Raw genomic sequence first — 23,766 nt, forward strand, 5'->3', positions numbered from 1 at the left:
TAAAGTAACGTTAACCGCTATGATTAAATAGTAGTCCATTATATTAATTAATTTAACAGTATCTTATTAAACATTTGACAAATGAGCAAAAGCAGAGTGGCGCAGCGGAAGCGTGCTGGGCCCTTAACCCAGAGGTCGATGGATCGAAACCATCCTCTGCTAGCTTTTTTTTGTCAGTTTGTATTTCAGCCGCTTTTATATATATTTCATATTAACAATCACATACCGGTATGTATTGTTTATAAAACCATTACTTCACAGAAGCGTCAGTCAATTCCATTTGTGCCCTGAGTACGAGGGGCGGGGCATCACTCAGCAAAAGGAAAATAACAGACAAGAGGCAGCGCCAATTGGGTAAGCACATAGCTTTAGGGTATGGGCGGGGCTACTGGCTGCTTTTTTAATTCCGTACCTCTTTGGGACTGTGGTAGTGCTGTACTTGTTTGCTTTGTTATGAAAAAATATTTCGTTGATACTGTAGTACAAACTACGCTAATTATAGATGAAAGTATTTAAGTAAACGCTCTCTTTTGGTGAAAGACCGCGTGGCCTAATGGATAAGGCGTCTGACTTCGAATCAGAAGATTGAGGGTTCGAGTCCCTTCGTGGTCGGTTTTTTTTTTATTTTAGATTTTATTTATTAATTGTGTAACTTGTATTTCAGATCAAATAATACAATCTAAGTCAGTGTACATGTTTCTGCGTTTTAAAAAGTGATATAGGCTCTTTTCCTTTGGTGTGGTAAGGAAAATAATTTAACTTAAATATAGAAATATGTTCTACATCAGTGTGATCTCGTTAGAAATGTACCTAATGTATAGTCCAGTATATGTCAAATGATCAATTCCTTACGTAGATTCCTTCTATCGCAGGTGAATCAACTACAAGCTGTGCAGCTTCACTATTTGCTGTACGGGACGCGTCGTGTCGCAGCACTTTTGACTGCGCAAAGTGGTCACAGCTGTTGTTCACACTTTAAATACAGATTGCATTCGCAAAATTGGATACATTTACATTTAAAGTAAATGTGCTGAGTTTGTACCTCTTATCAAGAGGTTTTAAAAGCGACATCGTTGGTACATCCGTCCTCTCAACCAACAGGGAACCCGAAAGGGAGAATTTCAAACATTTGTCGCACTGAGACCCTCGACTCTGACCAGAAATGATGTCGGAGTCTGAAGTCTGGACGGTAAAGTTTTGTACTCTAAAGTAACATTTAAACTTGCCAGCAGTCAAAAGCAAGTCTTTATATTATTGGTTCTGGTGTACTATTTAAAAGCTCTTGTGTATGTTGATGTAGCTAAACCTACATTTGGACAACTTTCCGTGAATTCTTGTTTTTTTGCCGCACCTTGCCAGTAAAACGAACTAAAAAGTACTGCATCAAAATCATAGCCTTATAACAAACTAATTAGACCAATGTCTGATTTTATTCATGTTTTCATCGTATAGCACAGATTCGTAGAGGTGTTTTTTGTTAAGCTTTCATTTCAGTTAGAAGTTAAAATATTTACCCTTTACACACCAGCTGTTAGTTAACTTTCACATTTCTTCAATGTTATTAGCAGTCAGCTCCAGTGAATATGTAATCTTAGTATTGATGTTACCTGAGAAATAATCTTTTGTCGCACATCTTCAGGAATCCAATCAGCTGTTTGTATGTGGAACCGGACTTCAGCTTGTGTGTTTACTAGAACAAAATGTGAAAAATGTACTATAACACAACAGTAGCTGACTCTCTGTAACCTGTGATGTTGTTGCCTGTCTAGTTAACTCTGTGGAGAATGCTTCCCCACAACAGTGCTCCTGATCACCCTGTACATTAAACATGCTTGTGAATATTTTAACAAAGACTTCCATTTCCATACCTTTATTAACATTCTGGCCTCCAGGGCCACTGCTTCGACAGTAGGTAATGGTGAGGCGATCTACACAAAAACAAAAGGTGCACGTCAGTAAACATGCTTCACAATAACATGCTTTATAAAAAGTAGTAATTCAATGCAACACTATTATGTCATAGCAGTGAAGGATGGGGGATTGTGATACAGTCTGAACGAAGACAAGCTTTTCCAAACTAGTCTGGACTTATTACAGTTTTTAATGCTCTGGATTCCCGGATCCAAGTCATTGTAAACATATTCGGCTGCTTTCACAGCCCGATTAAAACCAATCTTGGACTGTGTAATGTTACCCTGGGTAAGGTAGTCCAAGATTAGTGCTAATTAAAACAATCGCAGTAGAAACTCTTACACACACAACAACAACAAAAAGAATAATAATAAAATGATGTATTTATAACAGTTACGTGGCCAAGGCGTAAATATGGGTTCCATGGTGTAATGGTTAGCACTCTGGACTCTGAATCCAGCGATCCGAGTTCAAATCTCGGTGGGACCTTCGTTTCAGTGCATTATTATTCTTAAGTTATTAAAAAGTGTTTCGTCGAACTGACGTTTCTATCATAATAAATGCTGAGAAATTCACTGCAAAGTTGTGGGATGGCACCTTTTAGCCATAAAATCTAAAGTATAAAACCCTCAGAAATACTTTTATTTGCTTTTGTCTGCTTTTGCAACCTGTACTGAAAAATCCGAGGTGACCATAAAAAGCTTGCAGAGTACAGTACAGGTAAAAAGGTAAAGCATTAATAATTTTTTTTTGGGGTTACCTTCCATTCTGTATTTAGCGATAGTCAGGCACACAAATATGAGCAAGAACGGCATTTTCTTTAGGAGCCCCAGTGGCCTAATGGATAAGGCACTGGCCTCCTAAGCCAGGGATTGTGGGTTCGAGTCCCATCTGGGGTGTAACGTGTATGTTTTTTTTTCTCACGACTGTTTTATAATAAACTTTCCAGACGTTTCCCCTCTCTTCAGCTATTATTCATCAAAATAAATAAACATATATTTCAACATGGTTAGCGTCAGTAACCATTTAAACACGGTGTCTGGTAAAGGCAATTTAACCTTACCACCCTAAAGTAACGTTAACCGCTATGATTAAATAGTAGTCCATTATATTAATTAATTTAACAGTATCTTATTAAACATTTGACAACTGAGCAAAAGCAGAGTGGCGCAGCGGAAGCGTGCTGGGCCCATAACCCAGAGGTCGATGGATCGAAACCATCCTCTGCTAGATTTTTTTTGTCAGTTTGTATTTCAGCCGCTTTTATATATATTTCATATTAACAATCACATACCGGTATGTATTGTTTATAAAACCATTACTTCACAGAAGCGTCAGTCAATTCCATTTGTGCCCTGAGTACGAGGGGCGGGGCATCACTCAGCAATAGGAAAATAACAGACAAGAGGCAGCGCCAATTGGGTAAGCACATAGCTTTAGGGTATGGGCGGGGCTACTGGCTGCTTTTTTAATTCCGTACCTCTTTGGGACTGTGGTAGTTCTGTACTTGTTTGCTTTGTTATGAAAAAATATTTCGTTGATATTAGTAGTAATAGTACTATAGCTTATGTCAAAAGTCTAATTTATGACCCTTTTGACCTTTTTTTGACCTTATAGGTATGAATTTATGAATATATAATGAGGGGCATGGATTTATGAATATATAATGAGGGGCGGGGATTTTATATAAACATTTGGAATATGGGTAATGATATATATATATATATATATATATAAATCAGCCCTTTGTATTTAATAAGTGCTTATAAACATTAAATATTTATAATTTTTTTTTTTTTTTTTTTTTTTTTTAAAGGGGCATGTCTGGGCATGTTTTTCAGACCTTATAAAAAGGAGGAAAATATTTTGCCAACTTATTAGAGTGTTACACAAGATGTCTCATACCGTTGTTAGTTGCTGCTCAGAGAAAGTGGATCTTGAGGATTGGGAAATGTCTGAACTTATAAAAGCTTTTAAAAAAATGCACATTAGCCCCTCCACAGATACAAAAGAAACTACGGCTTGTAAAAAAAGTTTCAAGAGAGAGTCCAAGCATGGGGCCTTCAAGCATTCTTCCCAAGGATCGTCTGTGTACTGTACAATCTCCTCTGTGGACTGAACTGAAAACAAACATCAATGAGAGAGAGAGAGGGGCGGATGTAATAGGGTAAATCTGAAAACGCCCACAGGGGCGGCGCCTCAAGGACCACCCATTCAAGGATCTCTGATAGGTCATCTCAAAGGATCCCCCGCGGTGCCTGAGGCGTCAACACCCTCATAGGCCGAAAAATAATCTTGGGGAGCATACTAAAGGGGCTCCCCACATGTCCTTTTGATTGAAGGAGTCTGACACCATGGCTTCTGCAAACTTTAGATACTTCTCTGAAAATGCCGTTCTTGAACCTTGCGATCTTGAGATGGATTGGACCAGTGAAGAAATGACACAGCTTATAAAAGACTTTGAAAATGTCCCGCTCCTCAATCCTGCAGAGTCTGACGACGTTGACGGGGGCCTAGGCATCTCTTTTGAAAAAGTATTAAAGATCTCTATGGGTCTCGTGGCTTCTCTATTGGAAGTGATCATTGACCGTGATATGGTGAAAAATTGCCGGGGTTGTGAAATTGACCACCCGAGCCAACTGAGACACAGCTGCCTTTTTGATGCGGCCCCCAATTATTTTGATCAACATTTTGAAGAAATACTAGAAAAAATACACATCCCGTGGCTGAAGCTTCTGATAGCTAAAGCTCTAGCGTGTTTCAATTTTCATCCGTCTTTAACAAAACTTCAGAAACTGGTGGAAGATATTTTAACAGAGCTAAGACCAGAACACAGCATTAGACGTAAACTGATTCATCTACAAGAAACCCTGGATGACAAGACCCGAGACATTGTTAACAAAATTACCAAAGCTTTCTACCATCGCAGTTTTACTAACCCGCGCGCGCCATTAGCATATTACGGGGCCTGTGACTTTGAAAATGGGGAACGTCCAGACTCCAGCAAAACTGAGGAAAACCATGGAGGGGCTGTTGTTTGAGTTATTAGCTGAGAAAGTGGCTTGCAAGAGACTCTTTCAAAACCTGATCCCCGTAAATGTAAAAATGTTTAGCAATTTAAAAAGTGTAACTGATTTAATCCGTAAAGATATTGATACTAAAGAATGGTCAGAGTTGGTAATTACCCATGTAAAACACTGTAAACCCTTAAATGCATTTTTTATGAATATATTACCTATAATGTTTGATGAAATAGAAGATTGCAAATGTACACATATCCTTGTTTTGTATGCTTATGTGACTGATGTATGTTTTTATAACATGGCCAGGTTTTTAAGAGATGAAGATATATCAATAGTTGTGCAAAATGTCGTGGATTATTTAGTGACTAATCATGAATGTTTGTGTAAAAACTTTATAGCTCTTCTAAAATGTCCTAATCTTCTTGATAAACTGTGAATAAAACTTTTGAACGTCCCACATGTCTCTGAAGTGTTATGATAACCTTTGAATAAAAAACTTTTTGAAAGTCATATTGTTCTCAGTTGTGTTATTTTGGTTAAAGATGACACACCAGCGTATGAAAAAAATATACTACGATCCCTCAAATCCTGGAGGTTTAGGGGGTTTACAGACTCTTCAAAGAGCTCTGAGGTCTGATGGACCTAAAGTCTCTGAGAGGGTCGTAACTGACTTTTTATCAGAGCAAGACTCATATACGTTGCATAAGCCCTCTAAAATAACCTTTAAAAGAAACACTGTATTTGTATCTAATATCGACACACAGTGGCAAGCTGATTTAGTGGATATGTCTAGCTTGTCAAAAGAAAATGGAGGTTATAAGTACATGTTAACATGTATAGATATCTTATCCAAATATGCATGGGTCTTACCATTGAAAAATAAGTCATCTAAGATGGTGACAGAGGCGTTCAAGAGGATCATCGGCGCTGGTAGGAAACCTAAAAAACTACAAACTGATAAAGGGGCCGAATTTCTAAACAAAGCATTTCAGAACATGCTAAAAAACATAATATTCTACACTTTACCACGGGGAATGAACTAAAAGCATCTATTGTTGAGAGATACAACAGGACTCTTAAAACAAGAATGTGGAAATATTTCACCGCTTTTAACACGCATAAGTATATGGATAAACTACAAGAAATGGTACATGCATATAACAACTCCTTCCACCGTAGTATTCAAATGAAACCTTCAGAAGTTAATGAAGATAATTCATTTAAAGTGTTTAAAACTTTATACTCTAAGAAGAAAAGCCCTAAACATATAAAGTTTAAGTTTGCCGTCGGTGACAGCGTAAGAATTTCAAAGTTAAGAGCTCCCTTTATAAAAGGATATGAACAGACGTTTACATCAGAGATTTTTACTATAACAGAATGTATACCAAGATTTCCACCGGTGTATAAACTATGTGATTATGATGGAGAGCCTATAATGGGCACATTTTATGAACCAGAATTACAGAAAATAAATGTTAAGACTGATAGGCTGTTTAGGATAGAGAAGATAGTTGCCGAGAAAAAGGAAAATGGTAAAAAGTCTTATCTCATAAAATGGGCCGGTTGGCCTGAAAAATTTAACAGTTGGGTCGCAGAGCAGCAGGTGGTGGATCTAAAGAGTTAACAAGTACAGAGTGTATTTAATTACACTTAAAACATTATTCAAGATGTCTCAAGACTCTTTTTATGTAACTCTGCCTAGTAATGCTTCACAGGAGGTTTTCCCTAAAAATGCAATATCAAATTTTACTATCAAATTGGTTAAAACATTGAATCTACCGGGAAAATGGGAAGTTTGCTTAGCAGAGATTCAATATCCCCATACCTGGGATAATATTAGCCTTAAAGACAGCACTTTTATTACCAATGATATAGAAAATGCGATAAAACGTGAATATACTATACCAGAAGGATATTATGAGACCCTTCAGGATGTAATAACGACCATGAACGATGTCCTGCTCGGAAAAGGACTAGATCAGAAAGGTGACAAGACTCCCGATGAACAAAATAATAATGATTTGAAATTATTCTATAAACCTATAGAAAGACGAATTTATATAAAAAGTACTAAACCGTATATGCTTTTTACCAAAGAACACCTCGGACAAATGTTGGGATTTCGTGAGACTATAAAGGGTGAAACTATTAGCCTATTAGGTCCTATTGAGGCTAAAGTGTATTCTGCTTATTTGAGGACCAACTACCCAGCTGACATCAGAGCGGGATTTTATACCCTGTATGTCTATACTGATATCATTACACATCAAGCCGTTGGAGATAGTTACGTGCCTCTTCTAAGATGTGTTCCTATTAAAGGCAAAAACAACGATATAATCACGGTAACTTACGACAGACCTCATTATGTGCCACTCAGCAAGACCACCTTTGACACATTAACTATACAAATTAAGACGGACCAAAACAAGTTAGTGCCATTCCATTTTGGGAAGGTTGTAGTGAAGTTGCATTTCCGACCTGTAAAGCCTCTTTTTTACACATAATTGAAAATGGGCCCTAATGGATATGTCAATCCTTATATTAATTATTACAAAAATCAGACTGGTAATGGATTGCCAGGATTTTCTGGAGCTCCAGTAATGTATGGGGCGGGTATAGGGGGTATTTTTAGAAGTCTTTTCAGAAAAGCTTTACCGTTACTTAGAAGGGGTTTTGAAATAGTTAAACCTCATTTTAAATCAGCAGCTAAAAATATTGTTAGTGACGTGGTGTCAAATGTCCTAACAAGTCATAACCCTCATAGCCATAACAAGAGCCAGTCAGGTGAGGGCTTGATGAGGATACAAGAGAAAACGTAGCAAACCCCCAGGATCTCGCTATCATCCACACAAAAATTCTAAACCAGCTACATTGAGGTCATTTAGTAAGGGTAACCGGAGAAGGAGTAAGAAACCAAAGACTCCCAGAACAGCGAAAAAGAGAAACATCTTTTAAATCATGACGCTGGTACATCATATGTCTCAAGAATGTGTGAAATCAGAATTGGATCTGTTTACTGTACCTTATACCCAGACAAGTATTGAAAAAAACCTTTATGTGGAAATTCCCCCCCTGTCGGCCTTGTCTGACACGGGCCCCATCGAATTTTACATAGCGGGAAATGGGGAAGATTATCTTGATTTGAATAATACTCTTTTAAGACTTTCATGCAAAATTACTAGGGCTGATGGCTCCGATTTAGTTGGAGGTAGTATAGTCGGTATTATCAATTACCCTGTAGCTACCATGTTTTCACAAGTGGATGTAACTTCAGGAAATCGCTTAATCAGTCAAAGCAGTAATACTTATCCTTACAGAAGCATTATAGAAGCAATGCTAAACTTTAGTAAGGACACTCTAGAATCACAGTTCACTGCCGGCTTGTTTTACAAAGATACCCCAGGACATATGGATGAGACTGATCCTGCAGGGGCTAATGAAGGTTTAGTTAAACGGCATGCGTTTACCAGAATGAGTCATACTGTTGAACTTTTAGGACCTCTGCATGCGGATATATTTTTTCAAGAGAAACTCATGCTGAATGGGATTGACCTGAAAATTAAAATGGTGAGGGCCAATGACACTTTCTGTTTAATGTCTGATGCTGCAGAAGAGTTCAAACTTAAAATTTTAGAAGCATCTCTCTATATTAAAAAAGTAAAAGTGTCCCCTGAGGTCAGAATTGCCCAAGCTCAGGCCTTGATGACCTCTAATGCCCGATATCCTATTGATAGAGTGTCTATGAAAGTTTTTAGTATTCCTAGAGGGAGTAGGGTCTGTAATCAGGAGAATTTGTTTCTGGGGCAGCTACCAAAGTTTGTGGTTATTGGTTTAACAGATAATGATGCATTTAGTGGTTCCTACGCTAAAAACCCATTTAACTTTAAACACTTTGCTGGGAACTTTATAGCTATGTACGTCGATGGTGAACAAGTCCCCTCAAAACCTTTACAACCCCACTATACAGCAAGACACAACCCAGTCAGGGAATATTACAGTCTAATACAGGCCACAGGTAGACATCTCAAAGACAAACCGCTGATAATTGATAGGTCAGACTTTATTAGAGGCTATACGCTCTATGCATTTGATTTGACCCCTGATCAAGAATGTGGAGATCATTTTTCCTTAGTGAAAAATGGTAATATGCGCCTTGAAATGCGTTTTGCCAATGCTCTGCCAGAGACGGTGAATATGATTGTATATGCTGTTTTTGAGAACGTGATTGAGGTTTCCCACCAAAGAGCTGTTCTCTTTGATTACTGAAAAGTTTGATACAACATTGATCCTTTTAAAATGAATACCACTCAGCTTACAGCGCTGCTAACCAGCAACCCATTGACTGCAAAGTATTTTTATGGGGTTCTAGCTAGTGATCAACTACCTAAAGGAAAAATAAAAAAATTGCCTGCAATACTCATTGTCAACACGGACCCCCAGAATTATCCGGGAGAACACTGGCTAGGGATTTATCTAAAAGAAGAGGGAAAGGGAGAGTTTTTTGATTCTTACGGTAACCCCCCAGATTTTATTTATTTTCCTAAGACTATCTCAAACTTTTTAGACAACAACGTCAAACAAACAGTGTACAATAATCAGCCTCTACAAGGTCTTATGACCACGACATGCGGCCATCACTGTGTTTTCTTTGTACATCATCGATCCAAAGGACTTACTTACCCTGAGGTTATGGGTCTCTACAGCTCTGATTTAAACAAAAATGATCTGATGGTGTCCCAATTTATACATTGTATGTCTAACCCTAAAAAACAGAATTGTATAAATATATTTTCATGTGTGCAGTGTGTCAAGACTCATCATGATTTTAAAAAATGTTATACATGTTAATCTTCAAAAAAAAAAAAAAACTTATGACATTGTAAATGGTGAATAAATATTTTTATTGCTGTAAATATATCAGACATTGTTTATATAACATATGCATGAATATACAACAAAATGTATCAGACAATATTTACACAACATATGCATGAATATACAACAAAATGTACAAATATGTAAACTCAATAAAAACAGTAACATCTTAATAACTTTCCCATAACTGCTGTCTTTTTTTCTGCTTCTTTTGCATGGGAGTCTCTAAGGGTCGTTTTTTATAAGCTTCTATGAGTTGTCGTGTTTGAGAATTAGGTACTGTAGAATAGGGGACATTTATTACAGACAAACCTTTGATGAATTCGGACCATCCTACAGGCAACCTATGTTCAGGGATATGGGTATGCCCCGTTGCAGGCCTGATTAAATCAACCATATGCGACCCTCTAATGTTCTTGCCCCTAAGAAGGAATTCCCCTTGATCATTCCATGAGGTAACCAAAGCATTCTGAGACATAGCGTTTAAAATAAAATTAGCATTTTTCTTAGATCTGGAGGGCACACTACTCATAACAGCAGTCACTATCTTAGATTCAGATTCTGCTGCCGGTTGGTCCGTTTCCTCAGAGGGGGGTGTAATTAATGTAAGGGTATGTCACAAAGACGGCCGGAGTGGGTGGCGTCAGACCAGAAGCAGGGAGTAAACAGACAGAGACTTGGAGTTTGGTGGAGCTGAGCGAATGGTTTCGCTCAGCATTTAATAAAACAGCACAGAAAATAAAAGGTTTAAACAGAAAACACGGGACACGGCACTACACGCCAAAATAAACAGACGAACAAAACGGACTAGACAGTGCACAGACAGACGAACAAAACACGGTGAGCAGATAACACTAATATTTACGTTCTTTCACTATTTAGTTTCTCCTTCTCCACACCCGTTCTCCACTCACCGAACACCAACCACGAGTGACTAAACGTGCATCTATATATACTGTTGTGCTGGGATTCAATTACTAATTAATTATTCACTTGAATCCCAGCACGTGAATTCATTACGTGAAACCCCGTGTTCACATATTATATTTTAAATGCACGTGCGTGATGTGCAATCCCGTGCCTAAATACAAATATACACTTTAAACACACGTGAAACACAGACCTGTTTATATCCCGTGTACCAATCTATACACCAACATTAACATACGCACGCATACATACACAAAACACACAAATGCACACAGGGGCGGGGCACTTTGCCACATATACCCCCCCTTGTGCACAGCACACATGGCCTCAACGGCCACCTCCCCCCTTAAAAACCCAGCAGTCCAGGACAAAGTCTCGGGCTGGGAAGGGAGGCTTCAGTGGGCCCTTGGCTGGCAATGCTGTCAGCACCCCTGCCGGTAGTGGCACGGCTGACAGCCTGTTGGTCCCGTCCTGCAGCAAAAAAGCTGCGGGGGCAGGTGGTCCCCCGACCTCCCCCTTCTTCGTAGCCGGCAGCTCCCTCCTGTGGGGCTCCGGCCACAAGAACTCCTGCAGCGAAACTGCTGCTGGGGAAAGGGGTCTCCAGACCTCCTCCCCCTTCTTCGTGGCCGGCAGCTCCCCTTTCTGGGGCTCCGGCCACCGTACTCCCTGCGGAGGTACGGGCAGCAGAGGCAGCTCCTGCTCCTCTGCTCCGGGCGGTGGCGGAGGCAGAGGCAGCTCCAGCTCCTCTGCTCCTGGCGGTGGTGGAGGCAGAGGCAGCTCCAGCTCCTCTGCTCCTGGCGGTGGTGGAGGCAGAGGCAGCTCCAGCTCCTCTGCTCCTGGCGGTGGTGGAGGCAGAGGCAGCTCCTGCTCCTCTGCTCCTGGAGGTGGTGGAGGCAGAGGCAGCTCCTGCTCCTCTGCTCCTGGAAGTGGTGGAGGCAGAGGCAGCTCCTGCTCCTCTGCTCCTGGCGGTGGTGGAGGCAGAGGCAGCTCCTGCTCCTCTGCTCCTGGAAGTGGTGGAGGCAGAGGCAGCTCCTGCTCCTCTGCTCCTGGCGGTGGTGGAGGCAGTGGCAGCTCCTGCTCCTCTGCTCCTGGTGGAGGCAGAGGCAGCTCCTGCTCCTCTGCTCCTAGTGGAGGAAGCGGTGGAGGTGGCGGAGGCAGAGGCAGCTCCTCTGCTCCTGGCGGCGCTGGCTCCCTCCGCTGTGGCGGCTGGGCTGGTGCGCGCCATGCTGCCTTCAGCAGCATGAATAGAGGCTGCTGGGGGACACCAGCCTCCTGCCCCTCTCCCCCCCAAAAATTTCCAGGGGGTTGGGCCTGTAACCCCTCCCCTTCCGGCTCTTGGGGCTGAACCAGCAGGCATTTTCCCTCTGCTGGTGGCTTGGGTCCCAGAGCTGTGGAAGCCCCGACTTGCCTCCCTTTGGGCTGTGGACGCACCGACTCCTCCCTTTTGGGCTGTGGACGCACCGACTCCTCCCTTTTGGGCTGTGGACGCACCGACTCCTCCCTTTTGGGCTGTGGACGCACAGACTCCTCCCTTTTGGGCTGTGGACGCACCGACTCCCCCCTCTTGGGCTGTGGACGCTCGGGCTCCCCCCACTCAGGCTGTGGACGTTCGGGCTCCCCCCACTCAGGCGTAGGACGTTCGGGCTCCTCCCACTCAGGCGTAGGACGTTCGGGCTCCTCCCACTCAGGCGTAGGACGTTCGGGCTCCTCCCACTCAGGCGTAGGACGTTCGGGCTCCTCCCACTCAGGCGTAGGACGTTCGGGCTCCTCCCACTCAGGCGTAGGACGTTCGGGCTCCTCCCACTCAGGCGTAGGACGTTCAGGCTCCTTCCGCTTGGGCACTGGCGAGCTGGCATAGGGGCATCCTGACCAGTCATGTCCCCCTTCCTCACATCGCCCGCACCAGCTCGGTGGCACCTCGGAGCAGTCCCTCCAGCGGTGATCCACCTCTCCGCACCAGGTGCACCAGGGGAACAGGTTCTCTGGCTCCTCTGGCCGCTGTTGCAGTTGTGGTTGGGGCGGTGGGAGCAGCAGTCTACCTCCCCCTGCTGGTGGTGGAGACTGAGGCGACCCCTGCTCCTCCCTCTCCTGATGGACAGGGCAGTGGGCCACGAAGTGCTCACCTCCGCAGATGGGGCATCGTTGGGGTAGCTGTCCGAGGGGGTACCAGGGGCAGTTGGTGCGGGAATGCCCAGGCTCAGCACAGCAGTAACACCCGGACTGCTGTTCCTCCTCCTCCTCACCTTGGAAGGGGCAGATCGCCACCGTGTGTCCTTGGACCCCACAGGCCATGCACCAGCCTTGGTCCTCGAGGGCCCCGAGGAGGTCCTCCAGGTCCCGGCAGCCGTCTCTCCAGCCTTCCATTTTCCCCTCGGGGTGCACCAACCAGTCCCATATTTCTCGGGACGGTGGGGAACCCGGTGGCAGTGGGGTGGCTACTGCTGGTTGGGGTGACCGCTGCTTCTGCTGCTTCCTGCAGCTCTTTCTCCCCATACCTCTTCTTGCTCTTACTACTTTTTTTTTTTTTTTTTTTTTTTTTTTTTGTAATCCAGACCCCTCCTGGTCTGACGTTTGGAGGCGCGGCTATCCCACGAAGACACCACGTGTCACAAAGACGGCCGGAGTGGGTGGCGTCAGACCAGAAGCAGGGAGTAAACAGACAGAGACTTGGAGTTTGGTGGAGCTGAGCGAATGGTTTCGCTCAGCATTTAATAAAACAGCACAGAAAATAAAAGGTTTAAACAGAAAACACGGGACACGGCACTACACGCCAAAATAAACAGACGAACAAAACGGACTAGACAGTGCACAGACAGACGAACAAAACACGGTGAGCAGATAACACTAATATTTACGTTCTTTCACTATTTAGTTTCTCCTTCTCCACACCCGTTCTCCACTCACCGAACACCAACCACGAGTGACTAAACGTGCATCTATATATACTGTTGTGCTGGGATTCAATTACTAATTAATTATTCACTTGAATCCCAGCACGTGAATTCATTACGTGAAACCCCGTGTTCACATATTATATTTTAAATGCACGTGCGTGATGTGCAATCCCGTGCCTAAATACAAATATACACTTTAAACACACGTGAAACACAGACCTGTTTATATCCCGTGTACCAATCTATACACCAACATTAACATACGCACGCATACATACACAAAACACACAAATGCACACAGGGGCGGGGCACTTTGCCACAGGGTATTAAACTCTTTTTCACTCTGTTTAAGCAGGGTTAGATATCTCTGTAAGGAGTTGGTGTATAGCTTAACTTTCTCATGGTCACTGATGTCGCTTCTAAGTAGAATGCTTTTCATTTCAGAGTCAAGTCGGCTTTCAACGGCTTTTTTAATAGGCTCGGGGTTTTGGGGCTCAGGCTGCCGAAGTCTATCAAGTTGATGCTGGGGTATCAGAAACATTTTCTGGGAGTGAGTCATTATTACAAATTAACTTTGATGCGATAAGAGTCCTGATAAAAAAGGCAATGCAATCCTTATTAAAGCTCCGATAAAACCACCACTCTGATTCACAGTTTTTTTCTTCTTTTTAATTGAATGCTTCTTATTGCATAGGCTCTTTATAACACGTCGCTGCTTTTTGAGAGTGTTTAACTGACTCGAAGTTAAGGGGATGTGACCCTTTAAGGCATTTAAGGCTATTTCCCCAATCGATTTGATAAAATCGTCTGAGGCGTTTCGTAAAATTGCTCTTCTCTGATGAGCAGAGCTATGAACTATGCTCTTTAAGAGATGGAGGTTACGTTTTATTCTAGCCGACATGCTGCGCTGTTGCATAGCCTAGATAAATAAAAGTTTTAGAGCAATAACCGGCCGTTTATAGGTGTTTTGATTTGGTATTTCTCAGGATGTACGCAACAGGCCAATCAGGAGTAAATAAACCAGTTCTTAGACGAAAGGCTTCAGGGGTTTGGGCCTTTAAGTCTATTAAAAGATAACCATAGGGTTTTTTTGTCGCATCTTCAAACGCTTCTAAGAAAAACTTGGAGTTCCCGGGGTACATCTGACGGGCTAGTGTGTTGATTTGAAGTTTATCTCGAGGGTTTTTAAACAGAATAAGGTAATTGGCATTCAAGTTTATTGTGCGGCTCATTTTTCCTTGAAAAAAAAAATTTTGAACCAAATACAGTACGCATAAATTCCTATGATGAACGTATTTTGTAAAAGCTTTCTGTATTTCATCATTTTCGCTAGCTGCTTCCATCAAGTCATCTATAATGAGTAAATTGATTTTGTTAGGAGGCATTAAATTATCATCGGTTAATGAATCTGGTATGCCTTCAATAAATTTGATATTTTTAAATTTAAGTGACAATTCATTGTATATTCCCTGCCAGCAACTATAACTCCAAATGATATTCTCAGGGGGTTTGGAAAAGATCTGTTGAGAGTTTTCTAAAAGCTGCTTCACAAAGTAACTTTTGCCTGAATTGGAGGGTCCCGATATTATAGCTGCAAAAGGCACGGCTAGTCTAATATCAAAACCTTCTTCAGAATCCATAAGGAAGCGATGTGAAATCAGAACGCAAGACTCGCTTATTGTATACTATTTGAAAGGTTTTCTGGAGTGGTTTGTTTTCCAATTGAAATTCTTTTTTATTACGGTGAATCTGGGAGCCGCGAATCATGATATGCTCAGTGGGGGTGTTTCTATCATGATTCACAAAGTTTTGTACAAGGTCTTTTAACGAAGCGAGGTTAATTAATTTGGAATTCTCATAGTTTAGGGTAATCCCCTTTACTTTGAGACATGTTTTTCCGCTGTTTGTAACGTAACCATATGTTTTAGGGCCCCCTGACACAAACTCGGTAATGTATTCCCCCGGCTTTAACTCGCTAGTTAAGTCACCAAGATAATCGCCTAGTTCGGGACGCCAAGCCTGGGGCCTGCTGACAAAGATTACAGAGTCCGTATCATGATACAGACATCGATCCTGCAGCCGATCCAAGAGGTTATAAAGCTCTAGCCTGGCGTACGCCGTTGTAAATGCCGCTATAAATACGTTTACATTACCTGTGGGAGTATAGGTATCAGAAGCGTAACGCCATTGAACCTGAGCCACAGTATCACTTACAAAACAAAAATGCGAAACCTGATATCTTTTTGAAAAGAGATAATGGAAAAACTGGTCAGGATCCTTTACCAAGCTTGTAGAGAGCTGGTTAGTTCTCTGGGCAAACTTCCCCCATAAACTGTTGAGGGATAGTTTGGAGATTTGTCTTTTAGCAGGATTAACATTGATGTTTTGAGGATCTAATTGAACCCCCTCTTTCTGAAAATATTCAGCAATATAACGCTCTTTACGCTCCTCATCGGTACAATGAGCCGGGTAACCTGAACTTTCCTGTTTCCCCTTGAGATGACTGTTAATGTAACCTGTAAAGAGAGTGTCAGATTTCTGAGGAAAGTGCCAAACTTCGTGTATTTTAGACACTTTGTAACCTTTCTCAAGAGCTTTGACTACCTCTACACTGCACCATGTCCCGGTCAAGGCTCTTTCTCCAGAGGTATGATTACACACCCCCGTCTGGTTTAGTGTTTCCGCGCATGAACGGCAGAGGGTAAACATTAATTTACCACAGATGCGGGCAGGCAGTACAGGGAAATAAAGACCCCTAGGAGGCAGAACAGTTAATTTGAACAATCCAAAGTACTGGCTCAAGTCTTGAAAATTATGGTAAATTATGGTAGGATGGTCTACTGGGTACAATTTTGTCTTGTTAACAAAAGGATACAAGCTAGTGAAATCAAAGTATTCCACCCTTTCATTTTCCTGGGCCACATAATGTAATGTAATGGCATTTGTACGGCCCCCAAACAGAGCCTCGCGAGGACTGATGCGTTCTGGAAAATCAGAACGAACCAGAAAATCGTGCACTTTAGGCTGTTTTTTCAGTGTGTTCCATTCATGTTCCCAAATAACTCTGACTTCCAACCCGTAAACCTTTTGCAATGTTTCAATCTTTTCATCAAAGTGATGCCGCATCGTACCACACGAAACTTTGCTTAAGGGGTTTACATCGGCCGAATCATAGCACAAGGGACATCCATGAAAAAAACACCCTGCAAATTCAAAAGCCGTACGCTTACCATTAATCACAGCATAACCATCCAAGAAAAAGAGGCCTATTTTAAGCTCTCCGTAGTTTAAAGCATGTTGAATGAAAACATTTTCAGTTTCTGCGACATACATTAACCATTGTATCGAGGCATTTGAAAAGTTTTTTTGCTGGGCACTGTAATTGTCGGGAGGAATGACAGCTATTGTGTCTTTAGGCAGGAATTTACTTCTATACATAGCCATGCACAGTGAAGCAATGGTTGTACATTGGAAGGGGTCTATCTGCCCTATTGCATAAACCTCGGTACGAAATTTGATACATGCCTCTCTCAAAATTTCAACATCATTTTTGCAGTAGAACGCCATTTCGTCTCTGAAATTAAAAACACCATTCTTAATCGAATCATACCATTTGTAAAAGTCCTCACGATCTTTAGACATCATTTGCTGAACACCATAGTAGCGTGGTTCTGGATATATCCCCACATAATTCTGGTTTTCAGCAGTATTGAAAAAATGAGGAAAATATCCTTTTCTGGCTTCAAACCCCATAGCTGCAGGCAGGGCACTTAACTTCATAGGCAAAAAGTTAAAGGAATCAATGTAACGCATCTTAAAAGCCTCGTCTGTAAAACACATCAACTTGCTACCCTGAGCTATGATATTTGGGTTAATTCCATTGGTTACTAAATAACTCATCAGTAAATAACTGTCATAAGACTTTGCATTGTGTGCCAAGAAAGTATATCCTGCATAACAAGGTCTACGATACCGCTCAAAAATTTTTTTCACACATTCCTCGCCCTCCCAAAACCATGATTCACCACCCATATGCATGCAGTACAAATAATTAGGAATGTGCACACCAGCTTCCTGCCGACATTCAAAATCATAAAACACATATTTGTCTGTGGGTTCCTTAGGTTTAAGCGTTTGAATGAAACATTTATGATCACTGTGAGGTAACAACACGGCTTTACATAGCTTACAGTATGGAGTAAGACATTTATGAGTCTGGGGCTTTGTCGGGTCACATTTATAGAGAGAATAGCACCTTGTACAAAGTTTTAAAATGTCACACATAGAAACCTGTTTTTCACTGTTGGCTTTATCTCGGAGAATCTTATGCTCATCATAACAGAGCTGCGATCGACAATAACGATTGCAGTCGTTACATTTTACCTTTACAGGTGACTCGCTGTTACAGGCTGGTGAAAAACACACATTACAGTGTCCTTCACAGCGATGTCCAGATCGGTTACTGTAGGCTGTGTAACAGTAATTACATAGATAGGCAACACCCAGAAAACCTTTCAAGTTAACAATACCATAGAAATGATTCTCATGAAGAAACAGAAATACAGTTTTGTTTTTTGCTCGAGTATCTGTTTGATGTTTCAGGAACACATCCTTTTGAGGACATCTGTACCACACCACAATTTTAACATCTAGGACCTGTTCAAATTTATCTATGTCTACAAACGAAACCATTTGATGTTCACTTAATCCCACACTCTGTTGAAGTTTTAAAGCCTCAGCCATACACGTATCATTGGCCTCCCTAAATTCTGGAAATAACAAGCTCAGAACGCTGTTGGCAAAACATAATTGATTGTCTCTGTTGTAACATATAATCAGATGCTTGGCTTTTTTTCTAATAAGCTCACTTTTCATTAAGGTCTGCAAACCTCTCCTAACACCACCTCCTTCTGGACACCTAACAACCTGGACAATCAACATCAAAGAGTCATCAGCTAAAATTTCACTATGACTTTGAAGGAGAGCTTCAATCTGACTGAGAAAATCGTCTAGACTTAAATTGTCTCCAGTCATTTTTACATACACTGGTATATCTAAGGATCCTGCTCGTAATTCAAGCTGAACTACGTCTGCAGGTCTTAGCGTTCTAGAAACCTCACTCAACATATTCTCTAACGTTTCATGCAGCACAGTAAAAACTTCAGCGTAGGAATCCAGATCATACAGATGTGTAAAGTTAAGAGATTGCTTCAATTCGAAATTGTTAAACATATGTCTATGTCTACGCTGTACACCTGCCCCCCCAATTCTACCACCGTCACTATCACTAGGGTCCTGTAAACCAGAAGGACCCGCCACTTGATCATCATGTATTACTCCACCCCCCGGGACTTTTATGCTAAAAGAATCATCAAGGCAACCCCCTTCGTTTAAGCCTCCCCCTATTTGTTTTTCCATAGCACCTACACTCTCTAGAGTATCATGATTCTCTCTATACATTTCATGCAAAAGCATATCCAAAGAGTCAAAATTGATCTGAGTCAATTTAGCATCATTAACAAACCCTGGGCCCTGGGAATTATTGGTGTCGGTATTAGTGGAGTTGTCATTTATAGGGGGAGAAACTGTAGAAATTTCATCAATCAGAGCCCTGATTGACGGTAAAATATCTGCATTATAATTTAAATCATTTAGTAGTTTGTCTAGATAGTCAAAATTCTCAAAACCGTTTAAATTTTGGGGGTGAACAGTATGTGGTATGCAACAGGGGTCTGGAGACATACTATGTGTATGGGAACCTATTGAGGGAACAGAATTTAAGGTATTTCGGGGGACGCTTCTAGAATTAAACACAGAATTTGACACAGTTTGACTCAGATCAATTGAACCCTTTTTATTTTTTCGAACACCATTCACAGCCTCATCATTGTCAGAATCATCAACAGTAATTTCAATGTGTTTCCTTTTACATGTTTTTTTGCGATGTGGTTCCATTGTAGCTCTACAAATACACTGTTACTGTTTTAAGAAACCCAGCGTTTTCAATAGGGTAATTAATGTAAGTATATTCTGAGACACTTCAGGGTCAGAAACGAGGGCCCTTATAGCGGGGTGTCTGTAAATGATCTGCTCTATAGTCAGATGTACATGTTTCAATAGCTCAGAGCTGTGATACCTAACAGTAGTTGAAGTTGAGGGGCGCGTCGGTTTTAGCCTTTGTGATACTTTGGAGACGGTGGGGGTGCCTCTTGATTGTAGCGAAGTATGAAACCTTTCGGAAAATTTACGCGGCCTTTTAGACTTTGGGTCTCTGCTGAAGGAGGTGTCGTCCTCGGAAGATTCGCTTTCCACAAGAAGTGTACGTCTAGTGGGCCGTTCTAAATGAAAATATGCCAAAATATACAATCAGCCCAAAATGCCTTAACAGATGTTTGAAATATTTAACACACTTTAAAAAAAAAAAAAACAAACAAACTTCATTTTAAATACACTTACTTTTGAGAGGTCTTTTTGCAGATTTTTGAGGTTTATTGTGAGGCTCCAAGGGGGTATACGCCTGTATAACCTGTCCCTCCTCCGAAGTACAGGCCACGTCGTTCCTTTCGGCTTTTTCAAGATCTAAAATAATAAACGGTTGAATATGAATGTTTTAACCTACAAATAATTAATATTATGAAAAACGCTCAAACATATTTTATTAATCTATAAAAAACAATACGGTTCATACTTTTAGACAATTCAGAGTCTGACGCTAGGTCGCTGAATGATGTCTTGAAGTACTGTTCCAAAAGCTCAGAATCTTCAATATATTCAGCTTCTAAAAACAGAATGAATCAGTTATGTTTTTAAAAGGAAATCATAATAAGATAAAAAATAATGTCTAACATGTAATATCATTCATGCACTATATATATATATATATATATATATATATATATATATATATATATATATATATATATATATCATAAGTACATTTATGTATTTGTTATTAATAAAACAAACAGACAAATATGTCTACTATTTTACTCACTTTCACGCGTTTCTGGTATCACTGAGAAATTATTTAAAAAGTCCTCAGGCACGATTAGATCGCATGGTAGCTCAAGGGAAATGCTATGACCCGGGATTGTATCTGCAATTTAAATGGAGGTATTTATAGTTTGACCAGAAAAAAAATAAATAAATAAATAAATAAATAAATAAATAAATAAAAAAAACATCGCAATATTTTGGTTTAGCAAATGAAAAAACTCACCATTCTGACTCTCCAAAAAACATGTTGGGGACAATGGAATGATTATAGGTGAGAGGGGAATGAGCATAGGAGGCTGCTCAATTACTTCCTCCTGATGTGAAATTAAATGTTCTTCAATAAATTCCTGGATATCTGTAAAAATGAAAATATATAATTTTAAATAATATTAATGACCACATAAAATAAAATACATGCCTAAAATTCACCGTGTTAAAATGTGTATTTATAGTGATCATATATCTGAGTTACATGCCTCATCTTAACTCTTAAAATAAAACCAGCATCACATCCATACCGCACATAGGGCCTCATTCCTAAACAGTAATAACAGAAATAAACAGCGTTTCAAACATTTTACAGTACATAGACCCTTAACCGCCATTTTTAAAAACAGACCGTACAACAAAAAAAGACCACCGATTACCTTACATCACAGACACGCCGCACAGTGTTCGCTCAAACAGAAATAAACCGCGTTTCAAACATTTTACAGTACATAGACCCTTAACCGCCATTTTTAAAAACAGACCGTACAAAAAAAAAAAAAAAAAGACCACCGATTACCTTACATCACAGACACGCCGCACAGTGTTCGCTCAAACAGAAATAAACAGCGTTTCAAACATTTTACAGTACATAGACCCTTAACCGCCATTTTTAAAAACAGACCGTTCAACAACAACAAAAAAAAAGACCACCGATTACCTTACATCACAGACACGCCGCACAGTGTTCGCTCAAACAGAAATAAACAGCGTTTCAAACATTTTACAGTACATAGACCCTTAACCGCCATTTTTAAAAACAGACCGTTCAACAACAAAAAAAAAAAGACCACCGATTACCTTACATCACAGACACGCCACACAGTGTTCGCTCAACCAGAAATAAACCGCGTTTCAAAATTTTACAGTACATAGACCCTTAACCGCCATTTTTAAAAACAGACCGTTCAACAAAAAAAGACCACCGATTACCTTACATCACAGACACGCCGCACAGTGTTCGCTCAAACAGAAATAAACAGCGTTTCAAACATTTTACAGTACATAGACCCTTAACCGCCATTTTTAAAAACAGACCGTACAACAAAAAAAGACCACCGATTACCTTACATCACAGACACGCCGCACAGTGTTCGCTCAAACAGAAATAAACAGCGTTTCAAACATTTTACAGTACATAGACCCTTAACCGCCATTTTTAAAAACAGACCGTTCAACAACAAAAAAAAAAGACCACCGATTACCTTACATCACAGACACGCCGCACAGTGTTCGCTCAAACAGAAATAAACAGCGTTTCAAACATTAAACATAGGCCTTACCGTTTAGATCCTCATTGTTGTGGCTTGATTCTCCGTCCATTTAGCTGAAGTGGTTCTTACGGGATAAGGTTTCTTGAGAGGAAGCGTGCTTTCCAGAAGTGTAATACATAGCTCTGTATGTGAACGATTTATACTCTCAAAGATCGCGGTAAATGCTTTTGTAACGACAGGGGGCCGGATCAGGAAAAACTATCCTATGGGAGATAAACACGACACCTGAGCGCTACCTATACAACGCGGCGAATAGTATGGAACGATCGTCAGAATAGTTTGCCCGTGTATGAGAAGTTATTGGAGATTATCCTGAAGGTATGCTATTCAAAAATGGGCATTGATAAAGCACTTAAATAGGTTCTCTTATTTTATTTGCAATATAACACAGAATTTTCTCTTATTTTATTTTCTAATCGTCATGCCCCAAAATATATCCAGTTTTGAAATACCAGGAGTCTTATTGCCCCTAGCAGACTACATGACGCCGCTGTGATCAGCGACCCATGTTTCTCAGCGGGGTGTCTTCCTCTAACATGTGCTATCTGTACTTTTAATACACCAGGGGCTCCAATCTGCTCCTAACGTGTAAAATTGAATAAAAAATATTTATCCCCTATATATATATATATATATATATGTTCACATTGAGATAACATCGTGCTTTCCAACATCAGCAGCCATACAGCCAACCTAAGTCTGATATGTTAAAGAATTAGACTAAATGGTGCCACGATTCTCACCTCACAAATGATTTTCGGTTTTTTTCAGACACGCAAAATACCCTACAAAAACCGTAACCCTTGTTCCTTAAGACATGTTTAACTCTGTTTTATTCATTTACATAAGTGTTTAATTTTCACTCATTTGTTTCCTATAGATTCATTATTTTTTGTTTTATTCAGTTATATGCAATTCCTGAAGTTTTATTGGTATGGAGCGAATAATCAAGCATATACTCATACCTGTTTGTTTGTTTATAGGTGAACGTATGCTTAGTTAAATATACTTTCTTTACGCTGTATTACAGGCGTAAAATGTTCATGCAATATATTTTTAATACGTCTTTCATTTGAGCATTTTTAATTTTACTAGCGTCAGGATAAAAAGGCTCTCATTTATCTTTTTAAAAAAAAGCATACAAACAACCAAACACGCATAAACAGTTTTTATTTATAGAATTGATTCCAGGTTTTAATCTTAACAGAAGTATGCACTTTTAATCTTAACAGAAGTATAAAGACGGTATATTCATTTGAAATAGTCCTAGATGTGTCTACCATGCTGAGAACAAACCTTAAGGCATTACAAATCACACATTTCACAAGCCTTCTCTGCAGGGGACCTTCCTCTAACAAATAGGTATCGGTGCTTTTTATTACATCGAGACGCTTGTCTGTTCATAGCGGGTGGTTAAGGGTCTGTGAGTGTCTGTGTCTGTGGGGGCTGGGGGAGGACCCCTTGCCTGTGGTCATGTGCGCGTGCATGTAAGTGTACCTATAGGACGGTGTGCGCATGTTCTAAGCCAAAGGATCCGCCCCCTATTTAAGTCATAGAGCGAGTTTGAAGTCATTCTTCTGCTAAAGTTTGATGAGT

At 40.7% G+C, this 23,766-nt stretch overlaps 3 non-coding genes across 3 annotated transcripts; all 3 read left to right on the forward strand.

Annotated features, from left to right (window-relative positions):
• The first annotated feature begins 539 nt into the window (after window positions 1-539).
• trnar-ucg (transfer RNA arginine (anticodon UCG)) lies at window positions 540-612 on the forward strand. Its single transcript has one exon. It is a non-coding gene; the product is annotated as a tRNA-Arg (tRNA).
• Window positions 613-2,328: 1,716 nt separating this feature from the next.
• Window positions 2,329-2,400, forward strand: trnaq-cug (transfer RNA glutamine (anticodon CUG)). Its single transcript has one exon. It is a non-coding gene; the product is annotated as a tRNA-Gln (tRNA).
• A 337-nt stretch (window positions 2,401-2,737) lies between these two features.
• Window positions 2,738-2,810, forward strand: trnar-ccu (transfer RNA arginine (anticodon CCU)). Its single transcript has one exon. It is a non-coding gene; the product is annotated as a tRNA-Arg (tRNA).
• Window positions 2,811-23,766: the final 20,956 nt, after the last annotated feature.

This window comes from Acipenser ruthenus, chromosome 17, assembly GCF_902713425.1.
Source record: "Acipenser ruthenus chromosome 17, fAciRut3.2 maternal haplotype, whole genome shotgun sequence".
Classification (NCBI taxonomy): domain Eukaryota; kingdom Metazoa; phylum Chordata; class Actinopteri; order Acipenseriformes; family Acipenseridae; genus Acipenser; species Acipenser ruthenus.